This window comes from Scyliorhinus canicula, chromosome 6 (assembly GCF_902713615.1).
Source record: "Scyliorhinus canicula chromosome 6, sScyCan1.1, whole genome shotgun sequence".
Taxonomy (NCBI): domain Eukaryota; kingdom Metazoa; phylum Chordata; class Chondrichthyes; order Carcharhiniformes; family Scyliorhinidae; genus Scyliorhinus; species Scyliorhinus canicula.
Window position 1 is genome coordinate 102,709,164 of NC_052151.1, and position 27,581 is coordinate 102,736,744.

The following is a 27,581-nucleotide window of genomic DNA, read 5'->3' on the forward strand; positions in this document are numbered from 1 at the left end:
TTACATGTATGATATGTAATTGCTATGCCTACTGCACTTTTGCTCGTGAAAAACCATGTAACCTCAGGCTTATGGCAAACACATGTGCAATGTCACGTAAAGTAGGAATCCTGTTGAAGTAGCCTGAACAGGATCTAAAATGACTGTAAGAAGCTGCAGTAATCAACAAATTATTAGCTATTAGCAATTAATAAAACAGACACTACTAAGATCAAGTATAGCATATATTCTTAGATTGAATCTAGTATGTCTCTTGTGGGGAGCCATGCATTGGATTCAATTTGAGTTTGAATTGGTTTTTGGAGCAAGCAAGGAGATGGATTAAGGGCTTTCCGCCGTCCACTTTGTGCATTGACTATGTAACTTTAAGAAAGGGATGAAACTGTTTATCAAACCCAGTCTACTTGCATCATGTTTCTTTGAAAGAGCAGAACATATTTTGTTAGCTTTATTTAAATAACCTGAGGATCAAGGCAGAAGGGAACTGACAACTATACTTCCAAACAGGAAATGCATTGTTACCCAACTTGAATCTTTGGTGTCACAAGATTTGGAAACACTTTTTTGAATAAGTCAATGGCCTAGAAATTGGCAATTGATCTCTTTACCTGAACAGGTGGACCCGAGGCACACTCAATGTTGGTGTTGTTCACATTAGAGCTTTGGTCCATTGCTACATTGGCAGCAGCCCTCAATTAGGTCTTGGGAGGAGGATGGGTGAGCTGTTAGAGTGGGGACCGAGCTCCACATCCAGGAACTTATTGTTATAGGGGAGGGAGAGGCCACAGAGAGGCGACAGGGAGGGAGTGATCACGGAGACGGAGAGACCACCAAGGGGGTGTGGGAGATGGTAGAAATCATAAGGAGGGAGAGATTGCGGTGAGGGAGAGATCACTGGGAGGGAGAGACCATATGGATCAGAGATCAAAGAGAGGGAGAAATTATGGTAGGGAGATTGTGGAAAGGGAGAGATCACAGCAGAAGGTTTGCTTGAGGGGTCTTTGAGGGCACTCTTGCTCCTCCGCGCACACAAGCAAAACTGGGAAAGCACATACTTGCTAAATATGAAAGCTCTACCCTTGCATTAGTTGCTTTGTTTCCAAACTCCCTGGAAACCTCAGTCCATAATTGCTAGAGTCAAATGACCTCAAAACTTGAAGAATGGAACTTCATTTAAATATTATAATCACTCACTTGCCTCTCCAGACAGTCCCAAACCCAATATTTATGAGCAGGATTCCCTGGTCCTACCAAAGGTGATGTCCCTGCAGTGGGCTCCCAGGTGATAGGCAGGTGAACTATACAAAACCTGTAGATTTTGGAGGGACCGGAAGATATGCCAGTGTGTGTTGGGGGAGTGGGGCGGGGGGGGGGGGGGGGGGGGGGGGGGAGGAGGATTAGTTTCAAGCTGCCCCCAACCTATCTTAAGTTTTCATCAGATCTTTCTTCAAACAACTAGCAGGGTTTCAATGCAAAAATAGGACATTCTACTTGTTATTGATCAGCTTTGAGTTCAAATATGTAAGTTTCATTATGGTGGAAAGAAAATGGCAAATTACCTTCTGTCTTATTTTATTTCTTATTTATTTGTGAGGTTGTTAATTTCAGATTAAATTAATATGAAAGTATGTCAATTTTAACTACATTTTGCTGTAGAAAGCAGAATCACATTATAGCTCACCTGTAGTGTACTGTTATTCTGTTATTGTGATTCACTGGAATTATACCTTAGATTTTGTTATTTTTATTAAAGTGCGTCTGCCTTGGCTAATTTTGATGACAGACATATTAACCATATCTTGTGCTGAAATCACACAAAATGGAAGCTACCCAAGGTGGCAAAGGAAAGGAATTCCGATCTTGTAAATTTAGTTAATGTCTTCAATACAAATGAAGGAAGTCTGAGCACTTTTATGGTTGATGCCGAATGTATAAGTTCAAAAAATGAGAAAGATTTCTTCAACCCACCAGCCCCGTTTCCAGCGCTGCATGCCCTCGCCGGCAGCGGGATTCTCCATTCCCGCAGCCGACCAATGGAGTTTCCCATTGTGGCTACCCCACACCATCGGGAAACCCGCGCATGTGGGTGCGCTGCCGGCAAAGCGGAGGATCCCGCCGACCGAGAATCCCACAGTTGGATTTCCTGAATTAAATGCATGTAAGAATCCATGACCTGAAATTTATGCCCCCCCCCCCCCCCCCCCCCCCCCCCCGGGCGGGTTTTAAGCAGGGCGAAGGGGAGCGTGAAATTTAAGGGATGAGATTCCGTCTGCAAAGACCACCCTTGCCCCATTAAGGCTCTTAAGTGGCCACTTAGGGCTTTTCCTCACCCAGCTTCAATTTTTAGGCTGACAGGTACAGGATAGATCATGGGGGGCATCCTCAATCTCGGGCAGGAAAGTATGCGGGTTACCTCCATCAGAAACCCCCTCCTGACTGGGGGCACCCTTCTCTCAGGACTAATCTGATTGGTTGGCAACTCTACAAAGTGGGATTTGTCCAGCTGAGGTTGGAAATCCCATCAGCTGCCAATCAACACTCATTAGACTTTAAAAAGATAGGGGGCTGTCGGACTCAGCAGGGATTCCCAGGGATGTTCCCTACCAAATCTCCAGATGGTGGAGGTTGAGACCCCACCATCCTAAAAATGCATCCCATATTTTATAGGACTGTAACATAAAAATCAATCAGTAAATGCTATATTTCTAGCTCATGATTAGAATGTAATTGATTTTAAAACAGTTTAATCATGGGCTTGATTTAACCGAAATAAAGCAGTTCCGCCTCGAATGGGTTTAGCCGGGTGTTTCCCCGTGCTGGCAACGCTGAGAATTATCCTGTTATTAAATGGGACTCCACTTCATTTTGGAGCCTCGGCGAGGAATGCCGTGCTGAGGCCACACTCAGATCCATTTCCTGCACGAATGAGCTCCAGTCTCCAATGCAGGAAGAGATCAGGGCGCCATTTTTAATGCCCAAGTTGGGTGCAACGAGGCCAGTAGATCGCGGCCCATACTTATTTTTATGCTCAGTGCTAAATCCAAATAATAAATGCAGCAATGGCAAGGCTTGAGGAATACATAAACCTACATATTTTGTTCCTCCAACACTAACTCATACTTCCTTTGTAAAGTATTTGTGAAATTTCTATCAATTAATAACAAGTTCAGAATAATGATTTTAGGTTCCCGATTAGAAATATCCTACACATTTGATTGCTTGTACAAAACCAGAAATAATTAATTTTAAAGGGGCTGGTCTCCTTAGAGAATACTGAAAGGAGGCTTGATAGTAACTTTCAAAATCCTGAGGTGCCTGGACAAAGTAGGCAGGGAGAAACTGTTCCATTGGTGGAAAGACCCAGAGGATACCATTTTAAGTCTATTGCCAAAATAAACAAAGGCATCATGAGAAAAAACATCTTTTACGCAATAAGTTGTTCGGTTCTGAAATGCACTACCTGAGAGTGTAGTCGATGCAGATACAATTGTGTCTTTCAAAAGAGACTTAGGTAATTATCTGAAGAGGAAAGATTTGATTTGCAGGGCTGCAGGAAAAAGACAGGGGAGTGGCACTCGGTGAATTGTTATTGCAGAGAGCCGGCACAGTGACGACAGGCTGAATGGCCTCCTTTTGTGCTGTAACCATTATTATTCTAAGATTTGATGATAGACATAAATTCTTCTGCTCAGCTTATTGTGGAGAACTAACAATGCCCGCCTGTGCAAATTTTACTTGTGCAGGAAAATCCTTTGAAAGTTTCTCATTTTCCTGAAAATATCAGGATGCTATTAAAATTAGTTCCTTATTACCACAAAGTGAATGATTGATGCCATAGGCTTTTAAATTTATCAGATGGTTATCCTGATGAGTATGATCAATGATGACCTCCACTGCTGAATTTGTGGTATCACTGGGAGGTGCTGTGATATAAGATGCATGCACCTTTAGTGAGGTGTATTTTAAGCTACTATCAATTATTACTACCTCAACAGGGTGTGATGTATTCGTCCCCATGATTTGTAGGCAGTCTGCAAGCCGCTAGGTAGAGATTAAATGGACTATGCTTGGTTCCTATTGAACATTATAAGTATACAGACTTATCTTCCATTAAAGAACGCACATTATCATTTCATTCATTGTTGTGTATAATTGGTATGTTTACTATGAATAACAGACAAATGTAAAATGGTGGCTTTTTGTAGCAGCATGGTTTTGATAATTTGATTGCAAAATGCACGTGGTTCAATCCTCCCCATTCATCAGGAAGTTGTGAAAGTGAAACAATTGTTAAGACTCATGTGTTTAAGGATTATACAGCTTTGTATACTCTGCACACACATGGGTGAAATCTTACCATAAAATGGCAAAGTATCTGTTCCACAGATAAAAACGGTGTGAATCCCACCGATGGCACTGGCGGGAAATCTCACGAAATGTTGAGCCTCTTAAATAATTTTTTTTTAACTTCAAGTGAATCACACCACGCTCTTGGCCGCCTCCCGCGGATTTACTCATCCCGTGGAAACGTAATCTCTGCAATTAGTGGGGAACTCCATTTAAACCCCTCCTGATTACACACCATCACTTGTTCCAGATCCAACAAAGGGGATAGCAGCCAAGAAGCCTGCACCAAGATTCTCGACCGGAGTCCTCACCAGATGGAGTTCAGCTAAGGTGGGACCTCCTGTACCAAATTCCAGATGGCATCCTTTCCAACAAGGCGACCACCCCCACCTTGGAGGGTATTGCAGCTTTAGTAAGTGCCGGTTCCCTGGATAAGGAAACGGGGCACCAACGTTGCACTTATCAGGGTTAGTCTGCCAGCTCCAGTCTCTCACTGCACCCCTTCACCCACCCCTAGCACCTCCAAGGTGATCTCTCACCCAGTCACCTCACAGGTTGCCCAACTGTCACAAGGCCCTCTTCATTCCCCCTCCAACCCCCCCCCCCCCCCCCCAAAACTGTCCCCCCGCAGTCTTAACTCTGCTCCTCACATCCCCGCTCTCACACTAGTCCCATGCATTCCACTCCTCAACCATCTGAACCAGCAGGAATCCGGCCTACAATATCTCCATCTGTCTCCCCGCATGACAAAATTGAATACAACCGGCTTGAGGGGGCATAGCCACTGGGAGTTATGCGACAGCTCAGCCCATGTGAGGAAAGAGCCTTTGAGCTGGCTGGGGAGGAGCAGGAACAAATCTATGCTGATGACAAAGTGGAGGCAGTAAGCAAAAGTGAGAAACCTATAAACACATAGTCATTCCTCAAGCCTCACTTGAGTAAACATCTTGCATCATTTGCCCCTGTGATGTTTTAATGCCATCTTCCTTCCCTTGCTGGGCAATCAGATGAGCAACCATGACCATCTCCACAGCCCCTGAATACCAGTCACCTGAGTAGCTCCAAGAAGGAATTCTCGGATATCACCATTGAGGAGGCGCTACATCTGTCACCCGCACCCTCCACCAGCGCAGATACTCACACCTCAGTGGGATTAAGTAGTAGGCAGGCTTCTGGGTCACTCACTGCTGAGCACCACACAGCTGAACATGCGGAGCATGTGGGGACAGGGGCGCCCAGGGAACTGGAACTCAGAGGGATGCCACAGCCTAGGAAGCTGCTGAGACCCAGGCCGACGATGTGCCCCTGCATCCGGTCATCACAGATCTGATGGAACTGCAAAGGCAGTGTCGCGAGAATCAGGAAGGGGTGACAGCATCCAGCCTCGGACTGCAAGGCCAACTGAAGGAGTCACTGCTTTCAGTCCGAGGAGATGATGTCATCAATCCAACACAACAGGGGCAACACTGAGTGTGGCCTCTGTAAACGAGACCCTGGTGCAGGACGTGCGTTTCATGGTAGGGGATGCTCGCTCCATGGCGCAGCTCATGACCTCAATAGCTGAGGGCATGATTTCCATGGTGCTGTGCTTCAGCTACATGGTGCAGGCACTGGTGGAAATCCATGAGTATCTGCACCAGAGAATGGCAGGGCTTCTGGATCTCTCACCAGCTGTTTTTCAATCCCATGGAGGAGCACAGGGCCCCAGGACACACAAAGGGAAGACGATCAGCAGGAGCACAGCCTGGAACCCTCCATCCATGGGTACCTGTGGGAGTCCAACCCATCTGACACCACACCGAGGAGGGTAGCACTGCAGTGCCTGTGCTGCCTGAAAGTAGGCCTGGACCCTCAGGAAGCACCCACAAAGACCATCTCAGGCAACTGGGCATGGAAGGCAGCAGACCACCTCAACCTCACCTGTGGAACCTGGGATACAGGCAGACATAGTGGGAGGGTGAGGAAGAGTAGGAAACAGTAGGCATCTAGTGGGCAGAGTGAACATGGGCACTAGTTAAGATAGGTCACCACTGCAATATAACACTTGTAAATAAACACCACTTTGATTACCAGCAGGTCCCTCACCCTATTACATCATGACCCCATGCTCCGCAAACCCCCTCTACGTGTAGAATGCGAATGGCAGTGCTATGTGTCTTCCATCTCCCACACTGATGACTCAGTGAAGACGTGCTGTTGCTGGTATGACATCCGTCCCTTCCCCAGCCCACCACCCCAAACCCCCCCCCCCCAATCAATGCTCAGGCCTCTGATTTCTGCCATGCTTCTCGAGTGATGAGGATGCCATGAGCTGACAAAGTGTAGAGCAACCGAACTACAGTGGTTAGTTAGAGGATCGCAACAGGACCCTGACCTTGAAGGAGTCTGTAGCAGATGTGGGGTCACCCTGAGTCTCTAAACTCCAGAATGTGCAAACTCCACATGGACAGTGAACCAGAGTCGGGATTGAACCTGTGACCTCGGCTCCGTGAGGCTGTAGGGCTAACCCACTGCACCACCGTGCTGCCCTCCAGAGATATGTCTGACTCCTCACTCCTTAGTCCTGCTTGTTCCCAAACCGAGGCTCTGAGGGCTTCCTTAGCTCATCGGCCCATGCAAGCCTGGCCATGACCCAAGGTCCTTCCTCCTCCTCCCCCCTCACCAACCTCCTTGACCTCCTCCTCATCCGAGGAGATGTGGCGCTCCTCTATATCGTCCTGGGCCAGCTGGTCTCCCCACTGCAGCACCAAATTGTGGAGAGTACAGCAGACCAAAATAATGTGGGACATCCTCTGGGAGCTGTATTGGAGGGCACCCCGGATCCGACTGGTCCAGGCACCGGAACTGCATCTTGAGCAGTCCAATCGCCTGCTTGACCATCATACATGTTGATGCATGGGCCTCATTATAGCGAGTCTCAGCAGGTGTTTTTGGCCTCCACATTGGCATCATTAGCCACCTCCTATGTGGGTACTCCCTGTCCTTGAGGAGCCATCCCTCCAGCCACTGCTTTCCCTCAAAAACATCTGGGATCTGAGAGTGCGCCAAGATGTAATTGTCATGGACGCTCCCTAGGAAACGAACACAGACCTGCATGATACATGATCACAGACGAGTTGGATATGGAGGGAGTGGAATCCTTTATGAGTCATGATCATGCCGAATGATGCCATGGAGATCACAAAGCAACTATCACACCTTTTAGCTGGGGCATGCTTGTTAAATGGGTGAAGACCATGGTCCTGGAGTCCTAGCTCTCCTGGTCCCAGTTCAAGTTTATATACATATGGGCCCTTGCTGAAAGTGCATCTGTTACCTCCCTAATGTGGATGGCTGCCTGGGAGATGCCACACAGACCACAAGTGCTGTCCTGAAACAAGCTGCTCGCACAGAATTTCAGAGTGGCAGTTCCCTTAAGGGCCACGGGCAGTGGGTGTCCTTCCATTCCATGTGGTACCCACTCTTGCAGGACATTGCACAAGTGGTCCACCACTTTTGGGACAGGCACAGTCTTCTTTCTCGGACACTGAGGCTCTGACATCTGTAGGTAGGATGTTTGACATTGGAATACCCTTTGTAGGTTGTGTCTCCTACGAGGTTCTTCCATGTCTGGTTTGCTCCCAGGGTAGCTACAGGGCACTGGTGCTGGCTGCGTGCAATAGCACGCACCTGTCTCTACTGCTGCTCAATTGCTATGAATAGAAAGGCCAACTCAATAGGCTCCATGATTCTCCAGAATCATGCACTGAAAATAGAACACCGAAGTGAGCAGTGAGGATTCCTAACAAGAGTCCCGTCTCTCAGCCCTCCACTCCTCTAGGTCCTCCACCAATGTACTTCCCCTTTGTGAGTGCCTGGCCACTGGGCCTCACACCCTCTCCTCTCACACTGGCAAAATGCACAGCTGCCCCTCTCAACTCTACCAGCATTATGCGCCTGGACCTTCAAGACTCTCAGTAGTACATCTCTCCTGATAGTTCCCCAACAGACACCCCCATCCCTCGTCCCCAAACCTTGCTTTACATGACAGGGCAGATAAGTGGATGCAAGGAACAAGCATCTGCATCCTCACAGGGGCATCTCAAAGATCCCCTCCCCCCATCATGATCTAGAACCGGGTGAGTGATGATCAACTTAAACATGAAGCCTTGCATTGGGGTACACATCAGTGTAATGTGTGTAATGATTTTAACTCTTGTACAAGCATTGGGGTTCAATGCTTAGGACTCTAAATTAAATAAACCAAAGGACAAATTAAATAGGGCAGCCTCTTAAGGTGATACTGCCTTAACCAAAAAGAGATCACAAATGAAATTTCAAACCTCAAACTGAAAAGTGATTCAAGTACCCCAGTCCCTACGGGCATGGAAGGCCTCGATGATGCCAGTGGACACCCCATTTTCCCACACCAGGGACGCCTTGCTGCGAATGTAGCCACGGTAGATGGGCAGACAGTTGAGTCAGGTGACTCCCTTGCTCATCGCTGCCTGGACCTGTTTATGGCCAGTTTGGTCAGGCCTAGGAACAGGTTCACAAGGAGATTTTCCTCTCTCGCCACAGCAGTTGGTGAGGATAAACCTGGCAGCAAACGTCTATTGAATTCAAATTTCACCATCTGCCATGGTGGGATTTTAAACCCCGATCCTCAGAGCTTTATCCTGGGTCTCTGAATTACAAGTCCAGTGACAGTACCACTATGCCATTGGCTCCCTATGAGTGGGACTCCAACTATTTGGAGGGGAAAAAAAGTTGGACTTTGGGGGCCACAGTTCCCAGTGTGCCTCTGCATTTTTTGAGCATGTGCCTGCCCTGGAATAGTCACACATGCACAGCTCATTCCTTTTCCGATCTTTGGTGGTTCTGTGAATGTGGCTGGCTGGAGCCTGGCCGCACATGCACATTTGGTCAGGATCCTTTTTTAAAGAGGTTAAACAACCCTGTACCCATGTGCAGATTGTTCTTTTATATTTTGTTCGATTTAAAAGGAGCTCTACACGTATGCAGAGAAGAAAAAGGAAGAACCCTCAAATAGAAAGTGAAGCATCACAAAAATAAGGATCAGATGACCTAGAAGCAAGTGCAATTTCACAAGAGGCACAGGAGAAGCTGACCTCAGGAGTGGGAGCTGCAGGGAGACGATTTCTCAAAAGAAAGGAAGAATATCTTCAAAGGCCATGAATTGGGATGGAAGAAGGTCCCAGGAAGAAAGTGAAGTCAAGGAAAAGAACAGGGGCGGGATTCTCCGGTCACCGACGGCGAGATCGCATTCGGCGATTGACCGGAGAATCCCCGTTCATGAACGAATAGGGGGCAGTGCTGCTTTCGCGATGCTTGGCCCCCTTGAAAGCGGCAAACTCGGAGAGTACGCCACAGGTCGTATCGACGGCCTCAGGACATTGCCTGAGGCCCACCCCCGATGCTCCGCCCCCAACCGGTGGAAGTCCCGATGGCATCGCTCATCTGTGATCTCATCTGTGATTTCATCGGGAACTCGGCGTGGCGTCTATGGAGTCAGTCCAGCGTGGCCACAATCGGGGGAGGGCCGATCCCTGGGCTGGGGGGACTTTCCCAGGGGCTGGGGGCACTGTTGCGGGGTGATGTGGGGCGCGGGAGCCGGCCACAGGGGGACACGATTTCGCAGGCCGGGTCCACGAGCGGCCGGCGCTATGTTGCAGTCGCGCCATGCGCATGCACGGCCATGGACCTGGCAATTCTCCGGCACATCGGCAGTTAGAGCCGGGTGCTCTACGCTGCCTTGATGCTAGCCCCCAGCTAAAAATAGGCTTGCGAGATGTCGGAAAATGTGAGGAGACAGCAAAAGGTCAGTGACTCCAACGGGCCCGTGAGGCAGTGGTGTTCTGTTAGCACAACTGAGTATCTGAGAGAGTGAATGAAGGAAAAGCTGGAATGCATTTGACGATCCAAGGGAAAGAAACATTAGAAGACGAGATTGAAACCCTGGAGGTGGATTCTTTCTAAATATGTCCAAGAGAAAACATTGTTTGGAAAAGAATTCCAAAGCGAGTTCTTTGAGGGTGGAAACTCTCATGTGAAAGAGAGAGGGCAGGATTTACCAACCACCCTGCTGCCTGTTCCTGCCCCATCGAATAATTTCTTCCTATCTTGACTCCATACTCTCTCTTCTTGTCCAGTCCCTTCCCACCTACATTCACAATTCCACCGATGCCCTCCAACAACGTCCAGTTCCCTGGACCTAACTGCCTCTTCTGCACCATGGATATCCGATCCCTCTATACCTCCATCCCCCACAGGATTCTCTGAGAGCTCTCAACTTCCTCCAACAGAGGCCTGAACAATCCCCATCCACCACCACTCTCCTCCATCTGGCTGAACTTGTCCTCTCACTGAACAATTTCTTCTTTAACATGTCTCATTTCCTCCAAACCAAGGGGTGGCTATGCGCACCTGCATGGGATATATGGAACATTCCTTGTTCCAGTCCTACTCCGACCCATCCCACAACTCTTTTATCGGTTCATCAATGACTGTTTTGGTGCCTTTTCACGTTCCTGTCTGGACCTGGATAAATGTATCAATTTTGCTTCCAATTTCCACTCTTCTATCTCCTTCACATGGCTCACCTCCGACACTTCCATTCCCTTTCTTGACATTTCTATTTCAATTTCCAGGGATAGACTATCCACTAGTATCCATTACAAACCCACCGACTCTCACAGCTACCTCAACTACAGCTCTTCACACCCCACATCCTGTAGTGACTCTATCTCATTCTCCCAGTTCCTTCGTCTCCGTCACATCTGTTCCGAAATGGTGCTGCTGACATGTCTTAATTCTTCCTTGATCGTGGTTTCCCACTCACTGTGGTCGACAGCGCTCTCAACTATATCCAACCCATCTCCCACACCTCTGCTCTTACCCCTTCCCCTCCCCCTCAGAACCAGCTTAGTGTCCCCCTGTCCTCACTTTTCACCCCATCAGCCTCCACATTCAAAGAATCATCCTCCATCAGTTCCGCCATCTCCAGCATGATGCATCACCAAATACATCTTCCCCTCACTCCCCCTGCCAGCATTTTGCAGGGACCATTCCCTCCGGGATATCCTGGTCTGGTCCACATTCCATCACCCCTAATACCTCACCCTCTTCCTTACGGCACCTTCCCATGCAAGCGCAGAAAGTGTAACACCTGTCCCTTTACTTCCTCCCTGCTCACCATCCCAGGGCTGAAACACTCTTTTCAAGTGAGGCAGCATTTCACTTGCTCTTCCTTCAATCTGGTTTATTGCATTTGTTGCTCCAAATGCGGTCGACTCTACATTGGAGACTCTACAGTCAGACTGGGTGACCGCTTTGCAGAACACCTTTGTCCCATCCGCCAGCAGGACCCAGACCTTCCTGTCACTTGCCATTTCAGCTCCCCATGCTAATCTCACATCCACGAGTCCGTCCTCAGCCTGCTACAATGTTCCAGTGAAGCCGTGCGCAAACTGAAGGAGCAGCACCTCATCTTTCGAGTAGGCACGTTACAGCCTTCTGGACTTAACTTTGAGTTCAACAACTTCAGACTGTGAACTCCCTCCTCCATCTTCACCCCATTTTTAAATCCATCAATTTATCTTCATATCTTCCATAGATCTTTTTTTCCCCTAACCATTGTCCTCCTCCACTCATCCCACTTGGGTCATCTGTTCCATGTTCCCTGTTGCCAATTGATACATTGTTCACCTTAGTTTGGAATTCATACATTCTATCACTTAATGTGCCACTATTGTCTTAGCCTTAATCACCCACATTTCTATTTCTTTTGTCTTTCAGTCGGCGACATCTTTGTTAATCTCCACCTATCGCTGGCCCCCTATCCAGCCCCACATTTCCACGTCCCCCAAAACAGTATAAATCTGACCCTATTTTCATTCAGTCTAGCTTTGACAAAGAGGCAGCCAGACTGGGAACATTTGCTCCCTTCTCTCTGCACAGATTCTGTCAGACCTGCTGAGACTGTCCAGTATTTTCTGTTTTTATTTGTCACATAGTTCATCTTTGCTTAGTTTAATAAATGTTTTATTAATTTGTTAAAAGTTCATTAGCAGACTCCTGTGATTCTATTCAGTAGCTGCTCTCTATGTTTCCAAATAAAAAATAAAAGTTAGGATCCATTAAGCTAGGTTTCACCCTGGGATTTGACTTGTCTAATTGTATCATCAGCTGGGATCTTAACTCCAGGAAAGCTCCTGAAGAACTCAACTCTTGTGGTCAAGGAGTAATTTAGGGTTTTATCTAAGGCAAAGGTACGGCAACTCGGTGCTAAATTAACTCTAAACGAGTTGTAAGAAATTTGCATAACTTTCAAAAGCTCAAGAGAGCATTAGAAATTCTGCAAAAGCTCAAAAGATGGCCACCAAATTTCCAACGCTCAATTGAAAAGCAACAGCTCTCCAATCTCCATTTACAATATTCCAACAACATATCAAGCTATGTTTTCTGGCCATCAATATTTCCAAACCATCCCAAATCAGATAATCTATTAAAATGTAATTATCAGCAATAAAGGCTTCCATAAATTGAATATGTCACACTATCTAATGACCAGCTGAAAAAAATATCGTCAGCACTCAAAGATCAATTACGACCGAAGCTCAACATCAGAATCCACCATCTGGAATTCTTGTCCTTTAGGCAACAATTGAAGAAGACCATTGACTAATGTGTAAATAGATGCAGAGATAAGCAGCGTGTTTTGCACTTGCAGCCGAGCTGTTATCTTCATTTGCTTTCATGTAAATAGTTTGATTCTTTAAGGGCAGACCTTTAGTTAGAAAAAAGGGGGATGTTGTGATGAAGTGTATGAGACACCTTTAAGGAGGTGAATCTTAAGCTACTGTAAATCATTGCTTTCTCGACAATATGTGATGTGTTAGTCCTGTGATTTGTAGGACGTCTGCAAGCAATAGGATAGTGATTAGATGTAAGCCCTCCAGTGGACATTAACTGTGTATAGTTTTATCTTCAAATAAAGAACCCACATTATTATTTCACAAATCCTTGCACATGAATGGTTATGTTTGCATCAAAGAAAATAAGAATGTAACAGGAGGACAGACTATTTGCATATATCAGGTTTGCACACTTCAGCAAAATGCCTGCTGAACACTCTAGTACCTGTGCATTGGAGAGGAGGATAAATGTGGGAGGTTTTTCTTTGGTGAGGGGTAGTTGGAGGGGGGGGGGGGGGAGTGTGTTGGGGGTGGAGTGCGGTGGATGTTGGGAAGGTACCCAATCCATAATATCCTCAGACCACTGGAACCATTGAGCAAATTTGGAACCTATGGTTCTTGTCATCCACATGTTCTAGGGCTTAAGTGCAGTGCTGAAGGAGTGCTGCATTGTTGGAAAAAAGTATTTGGGATGAGACATTAAATGAAGACACCTTCATTGGATGTAAAATATTCCAAGACACTTAAATACTTCTTCTGACCTGCCCAGTTTTTATCTTTGAATAAATAGCATTATAAAAGAACAGACTGTTTGGTCCTTATATAGATACTTGTGGCGCCTTGCTGTGTGCATATTGGCTGCTGTGTTTCTTACATCACAATACTCATTACACTTTAAAAGTAGTTCATTGGGGGTACAGCACTTTGGGAGGTCATGCGGTTTCGAAAGGTGGTGTATAAATGCCAATCTTTCTTCTTTTCCTTCCACTATGCACATCAAGGGATATATTTATAATCTCATAGTTCCTACTGAGAAATAGAATCAAACCCAATAAGAGTTGGGTGTAAAGATCTTCCATTCCACTATACCATTTCATTCAACAACTAGTCAATGTATGATATATCTGCGGATAAGTTCTTAATTACCTGGAAGGATTAGTGCTAGATGCATGCTAGTCCTGTTCTATGTGGAAACATACAGGTAACAAAGCTACAATGGGACCTGAATTTTCCAAGTGTAATGGCGCAATCATGTAACCCAACTTTATTTCAAAAATTCCCAATCACTTTATGTAAGCACAATCCACAGTAATGGCTGCTATTGTTTTAAGAGACACTGCTTGAGAATCCAGTAAACATGGTGGTAATGAATTGAGAATCTTTGCAGAAGTAAATTTCAGACATGTCTGAATCCCAGCCTAAGCAAGTGAATCTATTTGGCAGTAATGTAGGATATAAACTTAAAAATCTTTTTTTTTAATCCATTCATTGTGTCTTCCTTTTGGAATCTGACTGCTTTTAAAATACTATGCATAAAATGGGCTGACATAGTCATTTTATTTCCTGGAATTCTGAAGTTGCTAATCTGCAGTAAATCTAGTTCAGTGCAATCTCAGCATAATTTATGTGATTCATTTGAGACCTTCTCTGAGATTTTGAACCAAAACCAGTTGAAATGATTTCAAGTCTAGTACATGTAGAGACACTCTGGTAACCTCCAGTGTGCACACACACATAAAACTGCCAGCTCACAGTCTTATTGGAAGAGTGGAGTTTTGACAGGAATCACTTCAACAATTTTTTTTTAAATGAAGGTGCGTGCATGAAATCTACTTTATGTCAAGCACTTTTAATTACGGTCAATCCCAAATTTAGAATAATCTATAATCAAAAGTCTTGATGTAAACATGGTTAGCAGAACTAATGATGCCTTTTTTAACATATCAAAGGAACTGAAGGAATAAGGACTTGCCTGGTCAGAGCCAAGTTGCTGCATAGTAATCTAATACTTTCTGATAAAAATTGTAGATTACTTGTTCCACAATAAGATTTGACAAATGGGTCCCTGGCTTCTATTCCCAGTACTATGTCAAATACTGCAGGAAAAGGCAGGGAAAGCAGCCAAGAGCTCTCAAATCTCAAAAGTCAAACATTAAAATAGATCCTATTCAATCAAAGAAGTGTGTAATACAATGTAGCAGCCTATAAAATCAAAATAGTAAGAAATTACAATTTCATTGTGCAGGTTTGAAATATTATGAATTAAATAAAAACAGTCATTGGCACAGTTCAGCTGAGTTATTTCCCAAAGGTGCAAATGAAAGTTAATAAATCTTGCAGCTGCAATGCCCAGTGTTTAACTTTTTATGGCATAATTGGCAATGAATTGTAAAAATACGAAAGGGTGTTTTATGTCTGTAATTTAACCTTTCTGTGGTGCAGTTCTTGTCTTAAATTTCCCTTCAGCATAAAAGAAAAACATCTGAATTCCCAGGCGAGACCCTCGTCCAGTCAAATTATGACTAGGTCAGAGTGCTTGCAGGCTGGAGCCGGGGTTGTTGGTAGCGCTGTGCAGTATCGCAGCTGCAAGTATAGGTAATGGACACCAGTGTAGTTAATGACCTTTCTCTCATGATTATCCAGCAGGCTGCAGCCTTTTAAAATTAACTCAAAACTAATTACTGTATCCTTTGAGCTGTAGTGTTTATATTTCACATACGCTGAGGGGTCATAGCTTGAACTCACCAAAAGTGAACTGCATACAATTTAAACTCAGCATGTCCTCAGGGGTCTGCTGTTTACCTCTTATTATTTTTGTCAGGAATATGCTTTATTAATTTTGGTCTGGAACATTTTGTTTTAAGTATTGATTTTAATTATCTGAATAGCCATTAGACCGGAACAGATCTTAGTGGAGTACTTCTTATGGGGGAGGGGGGAGGGGAAGTCAATGTATTAATTCTCTTTCCTTGATTCCAAACTATAATCAAGCAGGGTGCCTCTTAATCCTTTGCTGTGTTGAACACTTCCAAGTCCCTGAAGTTATCCATTACATGATGAGTTTTGGTGTTCTGTGTCTTGGCAAACCAGGCAAAAAGGAAGTAGAGACCTAACACTTCAAAAATGTTTCTTTCATTCTGGTAAGATTGCAAGGGCTGAGGTCACAAACATGGCCGGATGCTAACAATTTTGTTCATTAAATTTGTTCTAGAAAAGGGTAGTGCCAAGCCATAAAAAACCCAAAGCAAAACATTATGCATTGGAAAACTTGAATAATCACCCTCTGTAAATCATACTTGTCAGCACCAAGAACATTTGTATCATAGAAGTCTTGAACAGTAAGATCATGCATATAGAATTTTACAGTGCAGAAGGAGGCCATTCGTCCCATCGAGTCTGCACCGGCTGTTGGAAAGAGCACCCTACCCAAGGTCAACTCCTCCACCCTATCCCCATAACCCAGTAACCCCACCCAACACTAAGGGCAATTTTTGACACTAAGGGCAATTTATCATGGCCAACCCACCTAACCTGCACATCTTTGGACTGTGGGAGGAAACCGGAGCACCCGGAGGAAACCCACCCACGTGGGGAGGATGTGCAGACTCCGCACAGACAGTGGCCCAAGCCGGAATCGAACCTGGGACCCTGAAATGAAAAATGAAATGAAAACTGCTTATTGTCACGAGTAGGCTTCAATGAAGTTACTGTGAAAAGCCCCTAGTCGCCACATTCCGGCGCCTGTCCGGGGAGGCTGGTACGGGAATCGAACCGTGCTGCTGGCCTGCTTGGTCTGCTTTAAAAGCCAGTGATTTAGCCGAGTGAGCTAAACCAGCCCCTGGAGCTGTGAAGCAATTATGCTATCCATAATGCTACCATGCTGCCCTAAAAGGCTGGGCGACTTGACAGATGGCAAGGAATGGCAGCACCCGGTGAGATGCCAAAACCCAGGATTGAACCAGGGACCTTTAGATCTTCAGTTTAACACTCTTCCAACTGAGCTATTTCGACTATAGAATCAGGAACCAAAGTTCTTGCCTTCATTGACTTTTGTGAAAAAGGAGAGATGGGTAAAAGGTGATAGAATACCGAAGAGAGCACTTTGACCATGCTTAGAGTTTATCTAAGAATTCCCAACTGAGAAAAACATCAATGTAAAGGAACGGGAAAAGAACATGCTGTGCTTATAAAGGTCAATCATGATAAACATGCTTAATTACATTGCATTGAAGGCTCTTTGACAAGTGCATATTTGACATAATCTCTGAGACAACTGAAGATTACCATAGCATTCAGAGTGCCGCACAGAAGAAGTTTCTGTCCCATCATGTTGGTACAGTATGCAGAAACAATTGCTGGATTTGTGTTTATGGAGCAATGGGAGTGATTGGAGTATAGTCAATAGCAACTTAATTAGCATTGATTCAGTGGCAGCACTCTTACAATTGTGTCAGGAACTCAAGTGCCACTGTGTATGATCTATTGCAACAATTCAATACAGTACTATGAAAGTTTTGGAGGGAAGGCAGGAGGAACAAAGGGTAGAGGGGAGTGATAGCTTGGGGGTGTCCGCAATGCACATGAGGCACCGAACAGTTGATGAGACAATCCACTTCCTCCCTGCCTTTTCAACAAAGCCGTTTCAAAAAGGATCTTTGCATTTAAGCCTGCTTAACACAATCCAGAGTTTTATGGAAGTGGAGGAGAGTTGAGGCCCTTAATTGCATCAGTTAAGTGCCTCAATAGGCCAAGCAGTGGACAGCCTAGTGGAGAAATCCAGGCTGGGTGGAAAGCAGGTGGGCTGGACACACAAAATATTTTACCTGCCCCTTCAAAGAAACACGCCTGGCTGGGAGCCACAAAATACAGCCCATGATGTTTTAGTTTAAGGCAACTGAAAACATGCTGTAATTCCTTTGAGGAGAGGGAAGGAAGTTTTGCCTAAGATCTCAGTGATATAAGAAATGTACGGCAATATGGTTGATAGCGTATCTGCACATTTTCCATATTTCACCATAGAGACAATGCACATAGGCAATCAAACCATTCACTGACCAAGCATTTGGGCTGCTAAAGTATCATTTCAGATGTTTGGATTGACCTCAGAGAAGAGGCTTAAAATATGATTATAGCAGATCCACAAACTTATAGCAGCATATACTGAAGGCTTCTTGCTATTCATATTGGCAGAAGGGACAATAGCATAGTGGTAATGTCACTGGAATAGTAATCCTGATCCTCAGGCTAATGCTCTGGGAACATGCATTCAAATCTCATCACAGCAGCTGGAATATAAAGCTAGTCTAATAATGACCATGACACTATCATTGCTTATTGTAAAGACCTATCTGGTCCACTAATCATGACCTTTAGGGAAAGATATCTGCCAATCTTGCTTAGTCTGGCCTACATATGAGTGCTGACCAACAGCAATGATTGGTTCAAGGGCAATTAGGGTTAGCAAACAAATGTTGGCATTCCATCAACATCTGGCTGGGCCACCAAGTTCCCCGGTGGATCCTGCCACGACAGGGCTGGAAAGTCTCAGCCATTAAAGCTGGGTTGTTCAATAACAGACATCACTGTAACAAAAGAAACAGGGGTGAGAGGGTCTCTTTGGTCAGTTCTTCCTGTAAGCTGTGAAATTGTCCACATATATTTACAATCACATAATTATGTTTAATTCTTAACAAAAGAAAGATATCTTGAAAAATGTAAAGAGTGAATTATTTTATTCTATTTTCTTGGCTGGAATGTGTGCTTAAAGTGACCTGTGCATGAACTTAACCTTTGTTCATACGAACATCTGCAAGCTGGTTCGTGTTGGTTCTTCTACTAGATACTTCTTTACTTGAGCGAGCAGAACGAGTGGCTTGGTCCTCAGCCAAATTGTAAGCCAAAGGGATAACAGAAGCACACAACAAATCCTGTTGGACCTATGGTGGTCTTTGCTTGAATTTGTGAAATCTGAAGGCTTTCCAGAGGCATTTGTAAATGGCTAGGTATTAGCACAGAACGCTAACTAACATGGGTACGTGCCAGCTGTTACTTTGTGACTTCACACATCTTGCTGCCAGACAGCTTCACTTCAAGGTTCTCATTAATCTAACTGAATATATAACATGGTATATTTGGAGATTGTAACCATTCTCTAAAAGAGTTAAACTGGCTGTGCTGTTTATTTGAGTTTAATTTCCTTTGGGAATGCATTGCTTAACACACAGTATTCCTTTGTGCACTGTTTTGTTGATTTAAACCATTTACTTTAAATGTATTTACAACTGTTCAAATAGTGCATGAAGAAATGTTATGCACATACATTGGGTAGCATACTATTAGAAGAAATTAAGCTCGCGGAAGAGCTTGGTATAATGAGAACAACATTGCCGTTACAAATAAGTGTGAGGTTATCCATTTTGGCCGAAAAAATATAAAGGCCAATTATTATCTAAATGGAAAGCAGATTCAAAATGTGTCTGGGCAGAGGGATCTGGGTGTCTTTGTTCACGAATCGTGGAAAGTTGGTTTGCGGGTACAGCATGTAATAAAAAAGCAAATGGAGTTTGTGCATTTATTGCAAAATGACTGGAGTATAAAAATAGAGAAGGGTTGTTGCAATTGTAAAGGGTGTTGGTGAGACTACATCTGGAGTATTGTGTCCAGTTTTGGTCTCCTTATTTGAGGAAGGATGTGGTGGCATTGGAGACAGTTCAGAGGAGGTTCACCAGAGTGATTCCGGGAATGAAAGGGTTGACATATGAGGAAAGATTAAACAGTTTGGGCTTGCACTCACTGGAGTTCAGAAGAATGAGAGAAGATCTGATCGAAGTATATAAAATACTAAAAGAGATTTATAAAGTAAATTCATAATAATAATCTTTATTGTCACAAGTAGGCTTACATTAAGACTGCAATGAAGCAATTGTGAAAATCCCCCAGTCACCACATTCCGGCACCTGTTCGAGTACACGGAGGGAGAATTTGAATGCCCCAATGGCCTAACAGTACGTCTTTCGGGACTTGTGGAAGGAAACTTGAGCAGCCGGAGGAAGCCCACGCAGATCCATGGAGAACGGGCAGACTCCACACGGACAGTAACCCAGGCTGGAAATCGAACCTGGGACCCTGGAGCTGTGAAGCAACAGTGCTAACCACTGTGCTACTGTGCCATGTTTCCCCTTGTTGAGCAATCTATGAGGAGATATCACAGATATAGGTTTGAGAGGTGGTTGGTTTAAAACTGAGATGAGGAGGAACTACTTCTCGCAGAGGGTGGTGAAATTGTGAAACCCGCTGCCCCATAGTGCGGTGGAGTCTGAATCATTAAATGGTTTTAAGAAGGAGATAGATATATTTCTGATTTTTTTAGAAACAGCTTAAAGGGATAGCGAGGACAAGTAGGCAGCTGGATTTGAGACCAGGAAGAGATCAGCCATGATCTGATTGAATGATGGAGCAGGCTCGAAGGGCTGAATTGCCTACTTCTGTTCCTAATTCCTATGTTCATAAGTTCCTATTGTGCATTTCGGGTCATAAAATGTCCCAAAGCACTTTATAGAGATGGTATAAAACAAAATTAGACACTGAGCTGCATGAGGAGCCATTAGATCAGATGACCAGGAGGTAGGTTTTCTAGAATGTCTTAAAAGTGGAGTTTGCACATTCTCCCCGTGTTTGCGTGGGTTTTTCCCCCACAACCCAAAAATGTGCAGAGTAGGTGGATTGGCCACACCAAATTGCCCCTTAATTGGACAAAATAATTGGGTAATCTAAATTTTTTTTAAAAAAGTGGATAGAGAGAGGTAGAGAGCATTATGGAGGGAATTCAGAGTTTATGGTCGTGCCATTTGAAGGAATGGTCACTAATGGTGGAGCAATTAAAATCAGGGATGTTCACGATGTTAGAATTAGAGGAGTGCAGATTTACGAATGGGTTATAGAGCTGGATGATATTACAGAGATATGGGGTGAGATCATGGAGGGATTTGAAAACAAGGATGAAAATTTAAAATCACAGTATTACTTAATCAGGATACATGAAGGTCAGCGAACTCAAGGCGATAGGGGAGTGGGACATGCTGCAAGGCAAATTACAGGCAGCAGAGATTTGGGTGATCAAAGTTATGCAGGGATAGCAATCAGGATTACTTTGGAATAATCAAATCGAGAGGTAAATGAGCAGATGAGCTGAGGCAGAAATGGAATTAGGTGGTCTTAGTAATGGCATGGATGTGTGGTTGAAAGCTCAACTTGGGATCAAATATCACTTTGTGGTTGTGAACACTCTGTTTCAGCCTGAAACAGTCTTCAGTCTTCTCAATAATTGATTGGTGGAAATTCTGTTAATCAGGCAAGTCGCCTGATAATTTAGAGATAGTGGGTGCGATTCTCCCAGCCCCACGCCGGGCCGGAGAATCGGCGCAACCGCGCCACGCCACCCCCACACCGGCACGTGATTCTTCAAGGTGTGGGGAATCGCCGCCATTTGCGCCGGCGCGTTTGGCGCGGCGCCGGTCATGGGCCGATGTACGAGGCCGGGCTGCCGATTCTCCGGCCGGGATGGGCCGAGCTGCCATGCGGAAAAAGCAGAGTCCCACCGGCGCTGTCCATGCCTGGTCGCTGCCGGCAGGAACTCTGTGCGAAGGGTCGGGGGGGGCGGCCTGTGGGGGAGGGGGGGTTGGGGCTCCGTCCCCAGGGGGGCCTCCGAAGGGGTCTGGCCCGTGATCGGGGCTCACCAATCGGTGAGCTGGCCTCTCTCCCCGCCGGGCCTACTTTGTTGCGTAACCAGCCCATAACCCCTGCGCCATGTTGCGTCGGGGCCGTCGCGTTCCGTAAAGCCACCATGCATGCGGCGTGAACCGTTCCAGTGCCGTCGCAAGTGCCCGTGCCCATTTTGCGCCGTCGTAAAATGCGACGGCGTTCACGACGGCGGACACTCTGTCCCGCGATCGGAGAATCGCGGCCATCCCATGTTGCTGGGAGATAAAGCCGGGTGTTGTCAACATGCATGCAAAATGATCTGTTTTCCAATAATGTTGCTGAGGATGGCATGTAGATTATAAATAGGACAAAACCCATGACACCAGAGAAAACTATTGGGTAATGGGAACAGAAGCCATTGATAACAATTCTCTGGCTATGATTAAGTAAGTAAGGATATAACTAGGTGAGTGCTGTTCCATCCAGTTGGATGACATTGAGAGGTGTTGGAGGAGGACGATGAGTTCAGCTGTGTCAACGACTGCAGTCAGATCGAGAAAGGTGAGAAGGGATAGTTTACTATTCTCACAGCCACATAGGGTGGCACTTGTCACTTTGATAACAGCTGTTTTGGTTCTGTGTCGGGGAGGAAACCTGACTGGAGGGACTCAAATTTGAAGTTCTGGGAAAGGTGGCAGATGCGAAGGAGGTAGAGAGACAGAACCTGAGAAAAAGGAACTTTTAATAATGTCTAAATTAAAATGGTAGCTAGAGAAAGAAGTTGGTGGCTCAGTAGTTTAGTAGGAATTGGACCGAGAAAACAGGAGATTAGTCTAATGGCCGACTTTGAGATGGTGCCCCGATCTCTAAGTGAGCTCTAGGGTCCCCCACATCGCCCCATCCCTCCTTTCATGGGCATGGCCCCCCCTCAGGTCCTGGCCCTTAGCAGTGCCACTCTGGCACCTGGGCACCCTGTCACTGCAAACCTGGCAACCTGGCAGTGTTCCGACAACTTGACAGTGCCAGGATTGCAGTGCCAAGGTGCCCGGGTGCCAGGGGCCTCCAGTGGCATGGGAGACCCTCTCAGGGGAACTGGTCAGAGATAGCTTTATCTGGTTTTGATGAGACCAACAAGACCATGTGAGATGAAGAGGTCAAGGGGTTGACTGGGTATATTAGCTGGGAAGTTTGCATGGAGGATGCGATTAAGGGACAATAGCGGGGCAATGGACTCTGAGGAGAGAGAACATCATGATTTTGGAAACAGTGGAAAGCACCTCAGATGAGAAGCCACACAGTGCAGAGGCTGAGGGAGGAAAACAGTGAAGATAGTTAACTAAAAAAAATTCCATGGGTGGACATACATTAAAGATGCTCCTATTTTGTCTTTTGAATGAGATACTGAACCTGTCAGGTTGATATAAAATATCTCATTGCACTTATTTTAATGAAGAGCAAGGGAGTTCTCCTTTGTGTCATTGTCAATATTTATCTGTCAAAAAACATCAATTAACCAGATTATCTGATATTATCACATTATATAATGAGAATCAGGAGCTGAGTTTCTCGCTGCAGGATACAAAGCCTCAGTTTTGTTCTTGTAACCAAAATATTTATGTGGTCAATGGTAATCCCTAGGATGTTGATAGTGGGAGATTCAGTGATGGTAATGCCATTGAATATCAAGGGGTAATGGTTAAATTCTCTCTTGTTGGAGATGGTCATTTCCTGGTATTCTTGTGGCGCAAATGTTACTTGCCATTTGTCAGCCCAAGCCTGGACATTGTCCACGTCTAGTTGCATTTGCTTCAGCATCTGAGGAGTTGCAAATGGTGCTGAATATTTTACAATCATTGACAAACATCCCCACTTCTGTCCTTATGATGGAAGGAAGGTCATTGATGAAGCAGCTGCAGATGTTTGGGCTTAGGACACTACCCTAAGAAACTCCTGCAGTAATGTCGGAGAACTGAGAAGACTGACCATCAACAGCCACAACCATCTTTCTTTGTGCTAGGTAGGACTCCAACCAGAGGAAGGTTTTCCCCCTGATTCCCATTGACCAAGGTTTTGCTAAGGCCCGTTGATGCTGCACTCGGTCAAATAATGCCTTGATGTCAAGAGCAGTCACTCTCTCCTCTCTGGAGTTCAGCTCTTTTGACCATGATTGAACCAAGTCTGTAATGAGGTCAGGGGCTGAGTGGCCCTGGTGGAACGCAAACTGAGCATCAGTGAGGAGGTTAGTGCTGAGCAAACGTCACTTGATAGTACTGTTGATGTCCCCTTCCATCACTTTACTGCTGATTGAGGATAGACTAATAGGCTGGTAATTGGTCAGATTGGATTTGTCCTGCTTTTTGTATACAAGACGGTACCTGGGTAATTTTCCACATTGCTGGGTAGATGTCAGTGTTGTGGTTGTATTGGAATAGCTAGGCTAGGGACATGGTAAGTTCTAGAGTCTTCAGTACTCAGTGGCATAGTGGTTAGCACAATTGCTTCACAGCTCCAGGGTCCCAGGTTCGATTCCCGGCTTGGGTCACTTGTCTGTGCGGAGTCTGCACGTTCTCCCCGTGTGAGTGTGGGTTTCCTCCGGGTGCTCTGGTTTCCTCCCACAGTCCAAAGATGTGCAGGTTAGGTGGATTGGCCATGGTAAATTGCCCTTAGTTGTCCAAAATTGCCCTTAGTGTTGGGTGGGGATACTGGGTAATGGGGATAGGGTGGAGATGTGAGCTTGTGTAGGGTGCTCTTTCCAAGAGCCGGTGCAGACTCAATGGGCCGAATGGCCTCCTTCTGCACTGTAAATTCTATGAAATTCTATGAAATAAATACTATTGCCAAAATATTGTCAGGGCCCATAGCCTTTGCAATATCCGGTGCCTTCAGCCGTTTCTTGACATCATGTGGAGTGAATCAAATTGGCAGAAGATTGGTATCTCTGATGATGGGGAGCTCGGGAGGAGGCCAAGATGAATCATCCACTCGGCACATCTGGTTGAAGATCATTGCGAATACTTCAGCCTTGAATTTTGCACTCGTGTTTGAGGATTATTGAGGATGGGAATATTTGTGGAACCTCTTCCTCCAGTGAGTTGTTTCATTGTCTATCACCATTCATGGCTGGATGTGGCAGGACAGCAGAGCTTATGTCTGATCCATTGGTCGTGGAATCGCCTTAGCTCTGTCGCAAACTTGCTGCTTACACTGTTTGGCACACAAGTAGTTCTTTGTTTTAGCATCACCAGGTTGACACCTTGTTTTAGGTATGCCTGGTGCTGCAAAATAAGCTTCAATATTGTTTGCTCCCAAGGTTTCAGTATAAATTGTTGCGGGTCTGAAAAGTAGGTCTCTTTTACATGTTTTAATAAATGAGTAATTTCCAGTCCTTCAAGAGTAATCATAGATTCATAGAATTTACAGTGCAGAAGGAGGCAATTCGGCCCATCGAGTCTGCACCGGCTCTGGGAAAGAGCACCCCACTCAAGCATATGCCTCCTCCACCCCATCTCCTTAACCCAGTAACCCCAATTAATATTTTTGGACACTATGGGCAATTTAGCATGGCCAATCCACCTAACACGCACATTTTGGACTGTGGGAAGAAACCGGAGCATCTGGAGGAAACCCACGCACTCATGGGGAGAACATGCAGACTCCACACAGACAGTGACCCAAGGTGGGAATTGAACTTGGGGCCTTGGAGCTGTGAAGCAACTGGGCTGACCACTATGCTACCGTGCTGCCCTTTTTCCTCCCTGTATTAAAGAAGGTTTTCAGTCCTAACTTATCCTAACTAGGCCGGTTTTATTTTATGATCAATGCCAGATTATAAACTAGTGCAAATATATGGAATATTGGCCCAGATTTGGTAGTAATAATGACGATAACACCTTGAATATTCACATCACTACTCCACTAAAACATACAGCAATTTTGGGTGCTTGCATATGCACAGAATAACAGAAATCCAAAGATTTCAGTCATTGAGTGTACACTTCAAAGGTGTGCTTTGAGGCCCAAGGATTGCAATTTACCTTGCAATAATGAGTTCACAGGAAATTCCACTCTAACACTGTCTTACTGTAAAAACCCTGGAACGGGGTTGAATGGGGTGCAACTGGGTGCTTAGTAATTTACCAGCTTCGCTGGTCCTGAAAAACCCATTTTATATTTGCGGACTGTCAAATTTCTCCACTTTGTTTAAAATGATCCGTGTTTTTATTAATTTTACTTTTTTTTAAATGCTTGTGTGTCTTAATTTTAGCTTCTTTCTTAATCCAATCATAATCACTCACTTTTCCTTGCTTAAATTTCAACGTCAAGGTTTGCTGTGTGTGAATATTTCAATGTGATTAGATGTTTACCTATTAGCTGGCAATACTGCTGCTGCACACCAAGCTACCACCCAAACTTGGCACCAGATTTAAACTGCAATTGGAAAGGGAGAAAAATCACACCATGCAGATTGCTAAATCTTTGTGGACAACTTTCTTTGAGGTCAGCCGTGAGTATCCTTGTTGAGCGGCTAACCGCAAAATCTGGGACATGGACTTCAAAACCATCCTTACCCACCTCCTGAAGTAAATAAATGAAGGTGCTAAATAATTAGTACTGTGGTAACAATCTGAACTGAAATTATTTGATAACCCAAATACAATGCATAAAACATTCTCTTAATGTCATCAACATATTTCACTTTTCATAAGATAAAAAGTGTCCATAAAGCATTAGAACATACAGTGCAGAAGGATGCCATTCGGCCCATCGAGTCTGCATTGACCCACTTAAGCCCTCACTTCCACCCTATCCCCGTATCCCAATAACCCCTCCTAACCTTTTTTGTGGACACTAAGGGCAATTTAGCATGGCCAATGCACCGAACCTGCAAGTCTTTGGACTGGGAGGAAACTGGAGCACCCGGAGGAAACCCACGCAGACATTCATGATGAACTTATTCAGAGGACTGTAAGTGTTTCGATTTTTAGTGATCTGTGACTGTTAAGACAATCATCCCAACATATAACATTACAGGGCCTCTGTCATCTGCAATTGTCTTAAAAGAGCAGTAGTTACATACAAAAATGTTGCTGATGGCAATTGTCAGAGTTGCTTCAGCTGATTAGTTAAACTTCAACAGTTGGCAGGATTACGCTGTCCTTGTCATAAGGAAAGTAGGAAAAAAATGCATTTATATCGCATCAATTCCAATGTCAAAACTTCCCAAATTACTTTACACGCTATGAAGTATTTTTGAAATGTAATCCCTGTTGTACTGTTGTTAATGAAACTGAAAATGTCTACAACCTATATAATGTTTTAAAAATATCTTGAACCTTAAAGCATTTGCTGTCACTGTTTCATTATAAATTTGTATAGATCTGTTCATACTGAAAATGGTCACTGTAAACATATCATGCTGTAATGACAACCTCAAGCCACGGTATTTGCTGCATTGTCCCTACTAGCAGGAGGGTATTATTTAAAGTATGGCAAGTTTACGTTGACGGTTTTCATTATTAATGTACATGTGGGATATTGGGCGCGGTTCAGTGACCCTTTTGCACCTGACGCAGATACGGGCGCAATGGGTGAATCATTCGCGAGCCCAAATCAGGCTCCGCGTGAGTCACCTGACTCACCCAGCCTGAATATTTAAATAAGCCTAAAGGCTTCAATTCACCAGCAGGAAATGACTCAAGTCCATCCTCCCCGAGGCCAAAACAAACGGTAAAATGCCTTTGGATAGCGGGATGTCTCTTGGTGCTGCAACTGCCTGGAAACATCCCGCTAAACTTGCCATTCAGTGGACTTTTAACTTCAGTCCACTGAATCGTGCCC

The 27,581-nt window shown here is 45.0% G+C and overlaps 1 protein-coding gene and 1 non-coding gene across 3 annotated transcripts in view; one reads left to right on the top strand and one right to left on the bottom strand.

The window, feature by feature from the left end:
- The window catches only part of rspo3 (R-spondin 3), a 108,576-nt gene that overhangs the window by 32,262 nt on the left and 48,733 nt on the right, over positions 1 to 27,581 (top strand). The window lies entirely within an intron of this gene.
- On the bottom strand, positions 16,982 to 17,054 carry trnaf-gaa. The gene has a single exon. It is a non-coding gene; the product is annotated as a tRNA-Phe (tRNA).